Genomic DNA, 14,375 nt, shown 5'->3' with positions numbered 1-14,375 from the left:
CTCTGGATGCTTCCCAGACCGCTCTCAAGGATTACGAAGATGGAGAGCTCGGTCGATCGGCGGAGGTACGCAAAGCCTTCGTCCGCTCGGACGAGTTTGGCGAGAAATTTACCGACAAGCTCTCCTTGACTTTTGAGGAGGCAATCAAAGTGGCGGTGGAATACATGAAGAACAAAGGTCATGCTCTTGCCGACTGTCCGTCCCTGCCGAAGACCTGGCGACCATGATGGGCTCCATCCCTGACCATCTTTTTAATTTTGATGACTAAGAATCTGTCTGTGAGGCTATTTTGTAATTTTTCTGTATCCGTGCCGGTCGGGGCAAACTTTAGAAATTTTGTCTATCCGCCGGTCGGCGTAAATGAACTGTGTCTTGTTATTTGCCCATTCTTCCTGCGTCCGATTTTTATTTTTCGCCTTGGTCTTGAGCTTTTTGTGCCCCAAGTACATTTTATAAAGGAGCCGCTCGGCCATACGCTGTTACGTCGGGTCTGACCGAGGGCTACGCAGAAAACCACCCATCCGGCGGCCCTATAGGCTTCGGTCGTCCGTCAAATTTTACCGTCGGAACTTGACTACTGTCCGATCGGTGGGTTTATAAACGCCGAGTCGTCTCTTGATATTTAACGTCGGAGCTCGACGGTCTTCCGCTCGGACATTTATAGACGCCGGCTCATCTCTTGATATTTAACGTCGGAGCTCGACGGCCTTCCGCTCGGACGTTTATAGACGCTGGCTCGTCTCTCGATATTTAACGTCGGAGCTCGACGGCCTTCCGCTCGGACGTTTATAGACGCCGGCTCGTCTCTCGATATTTAACGTCGGAGCTCGACGGTCTTCCTTCCGGACGGTTTATAGACGCTCGTCTCGATATTGCGTCGGAGCTCGGCGGTCTTCCGCTCGGACGCTTATAGACGGCGGCTCGTCTCGATATTTAACGTCGGAGCTCGACGGTCTTCCGCCGGACGTTTATAGACGGCGGCTCGTCTCTCGATATTTAACGTCGGGCTCGACGGTCTTCCGCTTCGGACGCTTATGCACCGCTCGTCTCTCGATATTTAACGTCGTAGCTCGACGGTCTTCCGCCGGGAGGCGCTGGCTCGTCTCTCGATATTTAACGCCGGAGCTCGACGGTCTTCCGTCCGGGCGTTTATAGCTCCTCTCGATATTTAACGTCGAGCTCGACGGTCTTCGCTTCGACATTTATAGACGCCGCTCGTCTCTAGATATTTAACGCCGGCTCGACGATCTTCCGCCGGGCTTATAGACGCCGCTCGTCTCTCGATATTTAACGTCGGCTCGACGGTCTTCCGCTCGGGACTTATAGACGCCGGCTCGCCTCGATATTTAACGCCGGAGCTCGACGGTCTTCCGCTTGGATCGACGCCGGCTCGCCTCTCGATATTTAACGCCTGGAGCTCGACGGTCTTCCGCTCGGACGTTTATAGACGCCGCTCGCCTCGATATTTAACCGGAGCTCGACGGCTTTTTAAAGGCTAACTTCAATAGCTTCGGCAAACCCATTGGCCATCCTTTGAATTAATTTTGCCTCCTGCATTACAAGGGTACGGGCGACTAAAATATATGCAAAAATAAGTTACATTAGTGCACCTTTCACCCAGCCCGATAAGGCTGGAGATGATTCGCACTCCACGGCCGGTCCAGTTGACGCCCTTCTTCATCTTCCAAATAATAAGCGCCCGAGCGGAGCTTTTCAATAACCTTGAAGGGGCCCGCCCAAGGAGCTTCTAGCTTGCCGACGTCGCCTACCGGCTTGACTTTCTTCCAGACAAGATCGCCGACCTGGAATAATCTGGGGATTACGCGGCAGTTGTAGTTTTGCTTCATCCGCTGCCGGTACGCCATCAGCCGAACGGACGCCTTGACACTTTCTTCTTCGACCAAGTCCAGCTCCATGTTCCTCCGCTCGGCGTTGTCCTCATCATAATTTTGGATCCGAGCGGATTCGACGCCGACTTCGACGGGAATCACCGCTTCGCCGCCGTATACCAGATGAAAAGGCGTGACGCCCGTTCCTTCCTTTGGCGTCGTTCGGATGGCCCATAGGACGCCCGACACTTCATCCACCCAAATGGTCAAGCCGAGCGCGCAGAATGCGAAGAATTTCCCGATTGGCTACTTCGGCTTGACCGTTGCTTTGGGGATAGGCTACAGATGTGAAGTGTTGCTCGATGCCATAGCTTTTGCACCAATCTTCGAGCAACTTTCCCGTGAATTGCCGCCCATTATCGGAGATAAGTCGACGGGGGATGCCGTACCGACAGATGATGTTCTGCCAAATAAATTTCTTGACCATCCGCTCGGTGATCTTGGCTAGCGGCTCGGCCTCCACCCACTTAGAAAAATAATCAACCGCCACTAGTAGAATTTTCGCTGCCGGTCGCCATAGGAAATGGACCCACGATATCCATTCCCCAGCGATCGAACGGACATGAGGGCTGATGCCTTCATTTCCTCTGCCGGTCGGTGGTAGAAGTTATGGTATGCACGAAGACACGCCGATACTGGTCCGGCGACGCTCATGTAATGTTGGCGAGTACCGCCAGGATCTTCTTAGCCAGCGATCGTCCACCCGGATGCCCTCCGCTTGATCCTTGATGTACTTCTTGGAGGATGTAAGCCGAGTCCTCCGAGCTCACGCATTTCAACAGCGGCCGTGAGAAAGCCTTCTTATAAAGCTGATCGCCGATGAGTGTGAACCGACCGGCTCTCCTCCTTAACAGTTGGGCTTCATTCTGATCGGACGGTGTGGCTCCCGAGCGCAAAAACTCCGTGATGGGTGTCCTCCAGTCGCTCGGAAACGTAAGGCCCTCCATCCGGTCGACGTGCACCACCAAAGATACTTGTTCAATTGGCTGCTGGATGGCGATCGGTGTTATTAAGCTTGCAAGTTTGGCTAACTCGTCAGCCGCTTGGTTCTCCGCTCGGGGTATCTTCTAGATAATAACTTCTCTAAAGTCGGCCCTGAATTTCTCGAAGGCTTGAGCGTAAAGCTTGAGCCGAGCGTTGTTGATTTCAAAAGTACCTGTGAGTTGCTGAGCGGCCAACTGGGAATCCGAGTGAAGTGTTACCCGACCGGCACCCACATGCCGTGCTGCCTGCAAGTCGACTATGAGGGCCTCATACTCTGCCTCGTTGTTCGTAGCTTTATAATCCATCCGGACGGATAAGTGCATCTTTTCTTCTTGTGGGGAGAGCAACAGTATTCCAATCCCGCTTCCGAGCCGAGTGGAGGATCCGTCCACAAATATTTTCCACATAGCTTCTGACTCTGAATTCTGCACCTCAGTCACAAAATCTGCCAAGGACTGCGCTTTGATTGCCGAGCGGGGCTGGTATTGAATGTCAAATTCGCTTAACTCTGTCGTCCATTTGATGAGCTGCCCGGACGCTTCTATATTCAGTAATACACGTCCGAGTGGGCTATTGGTTTTGACAATGATGGTATGCGCCAGGAAGTATGGACGAAGGCGCCGAGCGGCGAGGACCAGAGCGAAAGCCAGCTTCTCGAGCCCAGTGTAGCGAGATTCAGCATCTTTTAAAATATGACTAAGGAAATACACATGCTCTTCTCCGCTCGCCCTCACTAATGCCGAGCCGATTGCTTGCTCGGTTGAAGACAAGTAAATACATAATGGCTCACCCGCAGCCGGCTTGGCTAATACCGGGAGGGAGTTCAGATATGCCTTCAAGTCTTCGAACGCCTGATCGCATTCCTCATCCCAGTGAAACTTAGTCGCCTTGCGCAAGATTTTGAAAAAAGGAAGGCTCCGGTCGGCAGTTTTGGAGATGAATCTGGACAGAGCAGTTATCCGTCCGGTCAAACGCTGCACTTCCCTTGTATTTCTTGGAGGCGGCATGTCTTGTAGGGCTTTCACCTTGCTGGGATTTGCTTTGATGCCCCGTTCGGTCACTATGTACCCCAAGAAACGCCCTCCTTTTGCTCCGAACAGGCACTTCTGGGGATTTAGCTTGACTCCATATTTGCGTAGCGTTCGGAAGGTTTCCTCCATGTCTTTGAAGAGATCGGCCGCTCGGACGGACTTGATGAGAATGTCGTCCACGTACACTTCCAGATTTCGCCCGATCTGCTCTCTGAATACTTTGTTCATCAAGCGCTGATAAGTGGCTCCTGCATTCTTCAATCCGAACAGCATCACATTATAGCAATAGGTGCCGTCGGCCGTCACGAAGCTGACTTTTTCTTGATCTTCACGGGCGAGCGGCACTTGATGATAGCCTTGGTAAGCGTCGAGCATGCATATTAATTCACAGCGGGCCGTAGAGTCCACTAGCTGATCTATCCGGGGCAGAGGATAAAAGTCTTTCGGGCAGGCTTTGTTGAGATCCCGAAAATCTATGCATACTCTCCACTTGTTGCCCGGCTTGGAGACTAATACTACGTTCGCCAGTCAGCTCGGGAACTGCACAAGCTTCTCCACCTCCGCCCGGATGATAGCGTTCTGCTCGGCGCTGAAATCTCTTTTTCTCTGCTTGACTGGCCGAGCGTCCGGTCGGACGTGGAGCTCATGCTGCACAATACTTGGTGAAATTCCGGGCAGCTCATGTGTCGACCAGACGAAGACATCATGGTTTCTTCTGAGGCATTGGATCACCTCCTCCTTCTGGTTGGCCTCCAGATCGGACGCGATGAATGTCGTAGACTCCGATCGGGTTGGGTGTATCTGCACTTCCTCTTTTTCTTCATAAACTAAAGAGGGAGGTTTTTCAGTTATAGCATTCACCTCGATCCGTGGCGATTTCCGAGCGGAACTTGCTTCTGCTCGGACCATTTCAATGTAGCATCGCCGAGCTGCCAATTGGTCTCCCCGTACTTCTCCTACTTTGTCGTCGACGGGGAACTTGATCTTCTGGTGGAAGGTGGAGACGGCTGGCCGGAACTCACTAAGCGCCGGTCGTCCCAAAATGACGTTGTAGGATGAGGGAGAGTCCACCACCACGAAGTTCGCTGTCCGCGTCCTCCTAAGCGGCTCTTCTCCCAATGAGATGGCTAGCCGGATTTGCCCGACCGGCAGGACTTCATTGCCCGTAAACCCGTAGAGCGGGGTTGTCATGGGCAGCAGCTCGCTCGGTCAATTTGTAGTTGATCGAACGCCTTTTTAAATATGATGTTGACCGAGCTTCCTGTGTCAATAAAAACGCGGTGAATAGTGTAGTTGGCTATTACCGCTTTGATGAGCAGAGCGTCGTCGTGGGGCACTTCAATTCCTTCCAAGTCCCCAGGCCCAAAACTAATTTCGGGTCCACTCGCCCGCTCCCGGCTGCAGCCGACAGCATGGATCTGGAGCTGCCGGACGCTCGCCTTTATTGCTCGGTTGGAGTCTCCTCCGGTCGGCCCGCCAGCGATAATGTTGATCTCGCCTCGGGAAGTATTACTTCTATTTTCTTCCTCCCGAGCGGATGGTCGAGACCGTTCTCTTGACGTTCGACGATTCTCCTGCCTTGGAGAGCGATGCCGATCGGGGGTCTGTTGCTGTCGCCTATCAGCTCGCGTCCGGTCGGCTTCATTAGTTCTCTGTCGCCTGTCGACTGAGGGAGACCGTGGGCCAACATTCCGGGGAACGGGATGAGCCACGAAGGGAAGACTTCGGCAATCCCTTGTGTTGTGCGTATCCGTCCGGTGGAAGGAGCAGAACATCGGGGTCCATTTCTTCTTTGGCTTGGGCCGGGCGGCAGCTACCTCTTGCACGTGAGACCTGGCATGGGGGGAGCGGATTACTTCGGCCCTCGGTCCTCTGGGCGGCTGATGAGCGGCGTGTTGTTTCCGCTCGGCAGGAGGGGCCCGCTCGGTTGGAGTTTCTTTTTTCCTGGCCGCTTGCGCTTCCTCCACGTTGATGTATTCGTTGGCCCGGTGTAGCATGTGATCATAGTCTCGGGGCGGCTTCCGAATGAGCGATCGGAAGAAATCCTCATCCACGAGACCTTGTGTGAAGGCATTCATCATGGTCTCCGAGGTGGCCGTTGGAATATCCATGGCCACTTTGTTGAATCGCTGGATGTAAGCTCGGAGCGATTCACGGGCTTCTTGTTTAATGGCGAACAGACTAACGCTGTTTTTTTGATAGCGCCGACTGCTTGTAAAATGATGGAGGAAGGTCGTCCAGAAGTCCTTGAAGCTGGTGATGGATCCATCCGGCAGCCTCCGAAACCATCGTTGAGCCGATCCAGATAGGGTGGTGAGGAAAACCCGACACTTCACCCTATTTGTGTATTGATGCAGGGTTGCCGTGTTATCAAACTTGCCCAAATGATCGTCCGGATCGGTGGTTCCATTGTATTCGCCAATCGTCGGAGGCACGTAGTGCTTGGGCAGAGGGTCTCGTAGAATAGCCTCTGAAAATTGGCGATTAATCCGCTCGGGCGATGAGTCCGCTCGGGGGGCTTTCCCTTTTCTTTCATCTCGTCTCGGCCTCTCATCAGAAGAAGATCCCCGATCTCTATGAGTGGGTGCGGCTTCGGGGGTGAGGAATAGGGCCCGGTGGAATGCAACGGTGGCTTGAGGTGCCCCGCCGCCACCGTGAGGCCGAGGTTGCTTCCGCCTCGCCGCCTACCATGCCTTTTTTGCTCCACAAGCTTGGCGGCCCTCAACCGAGCGTCGAGTTCCTCCGTGGAAAGCGCCACCGTGTGTTGTCGTCCAACCTCGTCCATTGTTTCCGTTCGGATCGTGAGGCTCCCACGCGACGGCGCCAATTTGATCCTGTCCGACCGACTATCTGGACTGCACGTGGTGCTCTCCGATTCGATATAGATCTCGCTAGTCGACGAAGCTGCGAACACAGAAGTCGGGCCGGGAAGGGGTTCCCAGTGGCGACCCTCCGACGCTCAAGTCAGGTAAGCAAGTGGTGGAAAAAGTAGCTCCAAAGGTGTTCAACGCGTACCTCCGGCGAAGTATGCGGCTCTTTATATAGAGCGGTGAAAGAGCTCCTACACGTCCACCGAGGTGCGTACGTGTCCGCAGCCCATACCTCGGTATGTGTCTGTCAGAAAGCTTACCTAATGCCATACTGCTACAGTCCAATCATGTCTTCGATGGGACAACAGAACACCTCGTTGTCAGACTTGGAGTATAGCCTAGCCATAGGACTTGACGGCTGTCAGAAGATGTTCCTGTCCTTTCTTTACCCACCACCGGCCGGGACGTCCGTCCGGCCAGCTGGACGAAGAGCGTCGTCCGGATGGCCCTCATCCCCTGCGCCGGCCGGGCGGCACGCCCATCACGTCCCGCCTGTCATTTGCCTTGATATGCTGGGGAGACTTCCGGGCGGGTGCTACGTAAGGACTGTTAGCAGTATGTCACCTTCTCTTAGGCCTTCCGCTTGGCTCTTAGCTATCGTTTCAACTGAGCGTCGGAACCCCGACCCCTGTCAGGGCACCTTTTACTGTTGGATGCTCATCGGTCGGCCGATCGGTCTATCATTTTCTCCCAAGTCCGGTCGGCTCACCCTTCTCCGGTGGACCCCCCGGCCCTTTGATTTCCACGTGGCGCTGACCCCTCGCAATGGGGTCCCCTGCCTTGACCACCGGATCAATAAGTATGAAATAATCATTGAAAAAATCTATATCTTTTAATATTTTGAGAAGTAAAATCATCAATAAGGTCTTCAAAATTAAGTTTAACTAACATCTTATTTTCGATACATAAAATTGTCAAGTCATTTATATTCAAATCATTATCATCATTTTCTTTCAATTCTTCTTGCTCATTCGTTGCATGATTATGATCATCATTTTCTCTCAATTCTTTCCGCTCATTGATTGTATGATTATTTAATTTTTCTTGATTACTCGATTGCTTCTTATTTGTTACATGATCATTTAGTTCTTTTTGACTTTCTTCTTGCAATTCATCAACTGAATTTTCAATTGAAGAGTTAGTTTTAAAAAACTTACGAAAAACACCTTTGTGAGTTTTAATAATTTGTTTCACTTTTTTTTTCTTTTCTAACTCCAAGATTGATATTTTTTTAGAAATATGTTTGTATTACAAATTTCAAGTGTATAAATAAAACACACAAAACCAACAACAAAGCTAACAATGAAACAAACAAAGTAGTGAAAATAATAGTCAAAGAACAATAAAGTCTGGTTTGTGCTTGAAGCAATCGATATAGCTTATTCTATAATGATTAAAATTGGGATGATTTATTTAAACTCTTTTAAATCTGTAAGAAAAATTATAAAATATTGACTCTAATACAATATTAAAAATCAATATTAAATATTGGCAATAAGAAAAAATATAAATAAGTAGGTAACTTATGTTGTAAGTTTGTATATTAATGAATGATGATGTTGATGAAATTAAAATTAATAAACTTTTCTAATTTAATTAGAAGAGATACAAAGGAGAAGAAAGAAGGAAATTAGCGTTTAAAATTCATACTTTACTCTTTAGAAAATAAATTAACGAAGAAAGAATTGTACAAGAAATAAAATCTTAGAAAGAGAAAAAAAAATCGTTTACCTTCATTTTTTTATTTTTATTTTTATTTAGATTTTTTTCTTAAATTTTAATAGTTTTTTTTTTACCTTTATTAAAACAATTCAACAATTTATATATTTTTGAACCTTTATTAAAATAATCCAATCAAATATATTTTTTAGATTTTTATTAAAACAATCTAAGTATACATAATATGAGAAATGATATTCATCTAGAAATTTCATCTAGAAAATTCATCTAGATAAACACATAAATGATGGGACCCACAAAAAGTGAAATGGTGGGTCCCATCTTTATGTGTCTATCTAAATGAATTTTCTAGATGAATTTTCTAGATGAATATCATAGCTCATATAATATATATTATATATGTATGTAAAATTTGGGAGTCCTTAAAAATGATTGATCATCGTCTCCGGTGACATGCCTTAGGGTCAGCCTGCGGTTAAGGACGGAGGCTGCCACCTGGATGAGGACCTCGTTGTCACCAACCGCCGGATCGTCCACCTGCTGCACCTAGGGCTGTAAATGAACCAAGCGTTCGTGAACAAGCTTGGTGTTCGGCTTGGTAAGAGCTTGTTTATCTTCGTTCAATATATATAAGATCAATTAAACAAACAAGCTTGAACAGCTCGTTAAGCTAAACAAACAAGCTTGAACACATATGTGTTCAGCTCGTTAACGTTCGTGAACAACGTTCGTGAACAATGTTCGTGAACAACGTTCGTGAACAATGTTCGTGAACAACGTTCGTGAACAATATTCACGAACCATATTTATTAATAAAACTCTTTCAATATGCTAAATAAATAATAAAATAAAATAAAATAAATAAATTTAAATTATCAATCTTAATCACTAATCAAACAATTAAAAGTTTCAACCAATCAAACAAGCTTGAATCGAGAGCTTGATAACATCTAAACGAATCAAGCTCAAACCAAGCTCAAGCCAAGCTCGAACCAAGCCCAAGCCAAGCTTGAATTGAGAGCTTGATAACATATAAACGAACCAAGCTCAAGTCAAGTTTCAAACAAGCTCAAGCTCATAAAAAATAAACCAAGCCAAGCTTGAACACTCATTTCAAAAGCTTGGTTCATTTTAAGCTCGGCTCGGCTCGGCTCGATTATCTTATCAAATAAACTTGAACACCCCAAAGCTCGACTCGATTCATTTACAACCCTAGCTGCACCTGAAGAACCTCGGAGCCGCCAGGGTTCGTGATCACCACGGCCTTCATCTCGAATTCTCGATCTCGCAGCCAAAAGTGATGCTGCTTGACAAGACAAAATGGCAGAAGTGCAGTAGAACTGCAGAAGGAGAGTCCTCTATGAAAAGATTAACAAAGATTTTGTTTTAAAAAAAAATAATATTTTAGTAAATTAGGTTATAATTGTCTAAATCAAGAAGAAAGGAGCGGCCGAGTGATAAACATATGTCAATAAAAATGGGTAAAAAAAGCTGGGCTCAGAAGCACTTTTCAATAAAAATGGGTAAAAAAAAAGCTGGGCTCAGAAGCACTTTTGTCATCTTAATCAGATGGTTGTGATGAACCCTGACATCACTGAAGCGCATTAATCCTCATCGCCAAGGGAATGCATGGGGTGAGAGAGGCTCGAACTCTCGACCTCAGGATGACTCATCAAGCTATGAGACCTACGCGCTAGCCAACTGCGCCACCACCCCAGTTGGAATTATCTAAAATATTTAATTATATATTTTGTTAAATTAAGGCACATATACATTAAATTTTAGCCCGTGGGATAAAGGACCTTTTATATAATTTTAGATTTAACTTATTTAAATGCTTAATGAGTTAGCTTTTGTTTTATCTAATACTCTGTGATTGACCAGCTGGGCCGACTGATAAGAATAGGGTGAATTACTTGTCAAACAAAAATATTTTTTTTTTATTTTTTAACTCAGATTAATAATATAATTAAATTAAAATAGTTGAAGAATTAATAAAATAAAAGAGATAAAAAGTTACTTGATTACCACTTAAGAGGTTATTAGCAAATGAAAAGCATTAGAAAATTTCTTCCTTTAACGGTTGAGAAGCTTCTTACGGATACTCAGAAATAAATTAAGAAATTAATATAAGAGTTGTTGAATATTTTCTAAGTCTAGAGCTCTTTTTATAGATCTTGGAAAATATTTTCTGCAGCTTAAAGACATCTTCAAGGTGGTCCAACACGCCTTCCATCGAATAAATTCTATCTTTTGAAGATAAAACTTTATCCTCGGGTAATGGATAGGGAATGCACCTTCCATGGGATAGAAGGTGCCTTTCAAGCCATCGAAGGCGCCTTCCATAAAACAGAAGGCATATCGCTCCCATAAGTTGATCTCTTCTTGTGTGGGTGATGCTCCAACTCTCCGGAGTTGAGCTCATCTGAACCCAACTCCGGCCTTCTCTTCTAGTAGACTTTCTCCTCGGCTTCTCGTCCCTCGGACGCCACGCACGTCCTTCTCACCCATCGATATACTTTTCCGCAGCATCTTGTCATTCGGATGCACTAAGCCAATCGACTTCTTTTTCAGTGTCATCATTCTTGCTAGTTACGTCTTCCACTCGACTTCTTATGTTTCTAAGCTCCTACACACTAAAAAATAAGGATCAAATACACAAGATCTAACTTAACTTAGTTAACCACATTAAAACGATCATGGGATACTTACACTATGTTAATTTACGTTTTTAGAAAATATTTTAAATTTTATATTTATCACAGCTTTTTTTCAACTGTATACTTGATCCTTCTCATGAAACGACTACAAAACTATGAAATAACAAATCCACAATTCAAAACCTTAACAAGATTTTGATGTCGTTTGGTTCTTTCCTAGGAATCGAAATTAAAATGAAAATCATAGTATTGTGGAATGAGAATGAGTATGAGTATCACTTTTAAAAATGATATTTGGTTAGTTGAATATTTTCTATCGGAATGCACCTAAATTTTTTTTACCCTTAGAGAAAAATAAAAGAAAAAATTTGTAGCGTCCAAAAAATTTTACTACTAAGTCACATGCTCTAGTATTATTGTTAGTAGTAGCATTATGAATTTTATTTCATTATAATATTGTTTGATTTAATTAAATTGTTTAATGACAAGTTCTTTTAGAATTTTAGAATTTACGAGGCCCCGAAAGGAGAGGACGGGAACACCGATGTAAAGACTATTTTTATAGAATGGGTTCTTGAGCTATATATATATATATATATATATATATATATATATATATATATATAAAAGATTGGATAGCACCTTTATTAATAAAATAACAACTTTTGTGCACACGTTTTATTTTTTTTATTTTTATTTTTATTTTTATTTTTATTTGATTATCCTCTTTTTCCCCTCTTACAAAACAAGTTTTCCTCTTCAAATAATCCTTAATTTCAGAAAAAAAATTAAAGGGGGTAAATGGCTAGACTTTTGATCAATATTTTTATAAGTATTGTGTAACAATTGTTTGCATATTATATAAAGTTTAAAATAACCTAACCTCCTCGGATACAAAACCAAGAACCCTTGGCCGCCGCCCCCTAAGTTTTCCCCGTCAATTTTCAAGCTTGGAATTGAGAGATCCAAGGGTGCTCGTGTGTTCCCCAGTCTCCTTTGCCGCCTCGTGACGTCGTGGTTGTAAGATATCCAGGTGAAGGCAAGTACAAAGTTTTCTCTATGCACCATTCGTCCATAGTTATTGTATGTTATGATTTATACATTTTTCTTTCATTTTAGACATATTAGAATGTTAAAGTTGATGTTTCATGATATTCCTTTCATGTCAAGGCTGCTTAGGGTCCCCAAAAATATGCTGGATTTCTGATTTGCTGCCTGTGCACGACCAGTAAGTTGGGTTGAGTCGTACATGCTGTTTTCTTGGGTCTGCACGGTTAGGATCAAGTCGAGATGATAGTCCTTCGAGTTAGGAGCGTGTGGGTTCAAACGGAGGTCGATTTGACTTAGAAATGAATTACTTATGAATTTATTTGGTGAGTGTGCGCTGGTTTGCTGTCTGTGCACGACCAGTAAGTTGGCTTGAGTCGTATATGCTGTTTTCTTGGGTCTTCATGGATTGGGATCAAGTCTAGGTGATAGTCCTTCGAATTAGGAGTGTGTGGAATCAAACGGAGGTCCATTTGGCTTAGAAATGAATTAGTTATGAATTTATTTGGTGAGTGTGCGCTGGTTTGCTGCCTCTGCACGACCAGTGAGTTGGTTTGAGTCGTACATGCTGTCTCTTGGGTCTGCATGGTTAGGATCAAGTCAAGGTGATAGTCCTTCGAGTTAGAATCGTGTGGGTTCAAACGGAGGTCGATTTGGCTTAGAAATGAGTCAGTTATGAATTTATTTGGTGAGTGTACGCCGGTTTGCTGCCTGTGCACGACCAGTAAGTTGGTTTGAGTAGTACATGCCGTTTTCTTGGGTCTGCACGGTTAGGATCAAGTCCAGGTGATAGTCCTTCGAGTTAGGGTCATGTGAGTTCAAACGGGGAGCGATTTGGCTTAGAAATGAATAAGTTATGAATTTTACGGTGAAACTACTCAAACTGCGTATTGTCAAGGCAGAATTGAGCAAGAGGAGTTTTTGGATTCCTAGCGGCAGCCGATTTACATTGAATGATTATTTCGATTGTCAAGCATGTCTTATGATGTTTCAGTAGTTATTTCAAAACTTTAGTTTGAAAAAAAAAACAAAGGGTTTTGAGATTTGAGGCGAGGAAAAAAATAATTTTTTTATAGGGTGACTTGAATGTAGTGTTTTTTGACGGATATGGAGCCGAGAGTCATCTCGTTTAGCCATATTAAATTGACGCGTAGTGGACTTCGGACAAGCACCGGGGTGCTCTACTCTTGACAAGTATGGATTCCAGAAAAGTACTAGGATGCCATATCAGCCTGGTACCATGGTTTGACAGAGCTTGATCAAGCGACATGAGGTTGAGTGGTAAGAAAAAAAAATAGAAATAAAAATCTGAAAGATGAGTTCTTAAGAAATTTAGTTGAGAAAGTTCATTCATCTTTTTTTTTTTAGTTCATAAATATTTACTTGAGTTCACTTAGTTTAAATTGCATGGGTTTGTATATGTGGTACTTGTTATTTACGAATTTTGTACTTGTTGAGTCAAGTCTTAAGACTCACTGTGGTTGTTTGGTGTAGGAGAGCATGAACCAGAGGCGAAGGGGCAGGATTCTTGAGCGGACTGCATGGAAGCAAGGCACTCGACCCAGTGACTCCTATGTTTTCCACATGATTTTCTTTTGGAGTGTTGAGGGAGGTTAAAATAAAAAGACATGTTTTCTTTTACTTCTTTATGGTTATCGCATTAGTTTGAGTTTGACTGGTTCTGCATTGGGTTCAGATACCTATAAACTAACTAAATAAATTATTTTATAGATTATTTTCATTTTTTGTTATTTATTTGTATAAAAAAGCTATTTATTTATTTAAAACTAGAGGGGTTTACAAAATTAGATGTGAAAGAAAGTTGAATGTGAGAGAAAAATACGATGAGAGAGGATGATGAAAGAGAAAGTCTAATGAGAGAGAAAATATGATGAGAAAGAATGAAGAGAGAGAAAGAGTGATGAGAGAAAATAAGAAAATGAGAAAAAATAGTGTGATGGGAGAGAGCATGATGAAAGTGGATAAGTAGAGAGAAAATATAATGAGAGAGAAAGTGTGATAAGAGAGAATGAAGAGATAGAATGTGTGATGAGAGAAAATAAAGAGAGAGAATGTGTGATGGGAGAAATTAAGGAGAGAGAGTATGATGAGAGAGAAAGTATAATAAGAGAGAAAGTGTGATGAGAAAAAAAAATGAAAGAGAGTGCGATGAGAGAGAAAACATGATGAGAGGATGAGAGAGAGAGAAAATAT

General features: G+C 44.4%; 1 long non-coding RNA gene and 2 other non-coding genes across 3 annotated transcripts; 1 reads left to right on the top strand and 2 right to left on the bottom strand.

Moving 5' to 3' along the window:
* Positions 1-9,991: 9,991 nt before the first annotated feature.
* LOC122054540 lies at positions 9,992-10,074 on the bottom strand. Its single transcript, XR_006132825.1, has one exon. It is a non-coding gene; the product is annotated as a small nucleolar RNA snoR114 (small nucleolar RNA).
* A 10-nt stretch (positions 10,075-10,084) lies between these two features.
* Positions 10,085-10,170, bottom strand: TRNAM-CAU. Its single transcript is given in 2 exon segments — positions 10,085-10,120; positions 10,133-10,170. It is a non-coding gene; the product is annotated as a tRNA-Met (tRNA).
* Positions 10,171-12,001: 1,831 nt separating this feature from the next.
* LOC122051114 lies at positions 12,002-13,902 on the top strand. The gene is made up of 2 exons (XR_006131326.1): positions 12,002-12,147; positions 13,656-13,902. It is a non-coding gene; the product is annotated as an uncharacterized LOC122051114 (long non-coding RNA).
* Positions 13,903-14,375: the final 473 nt, after the last annotated feature.

The sequence above is a fragment of the Zingiber officinale genome, chromosome 3A, assembly GCF_018446385.1.
Source record: "Zingiber officinale cultivar Zhangliang chromosome 3A, Zo_v1.1, whole genome shotgun sequence".
In the NCBI taxonomy this organism is placed as follows: Eukaryota; Viridiplantae; Streptophyta; class Magnoliopsida; order Zingiberales; family Zingiberaceae; genus Zingiber; species Zingiber officinale.
This window is presented reverse-complemented; position numbering and strand designations above follow the sequence as displayed.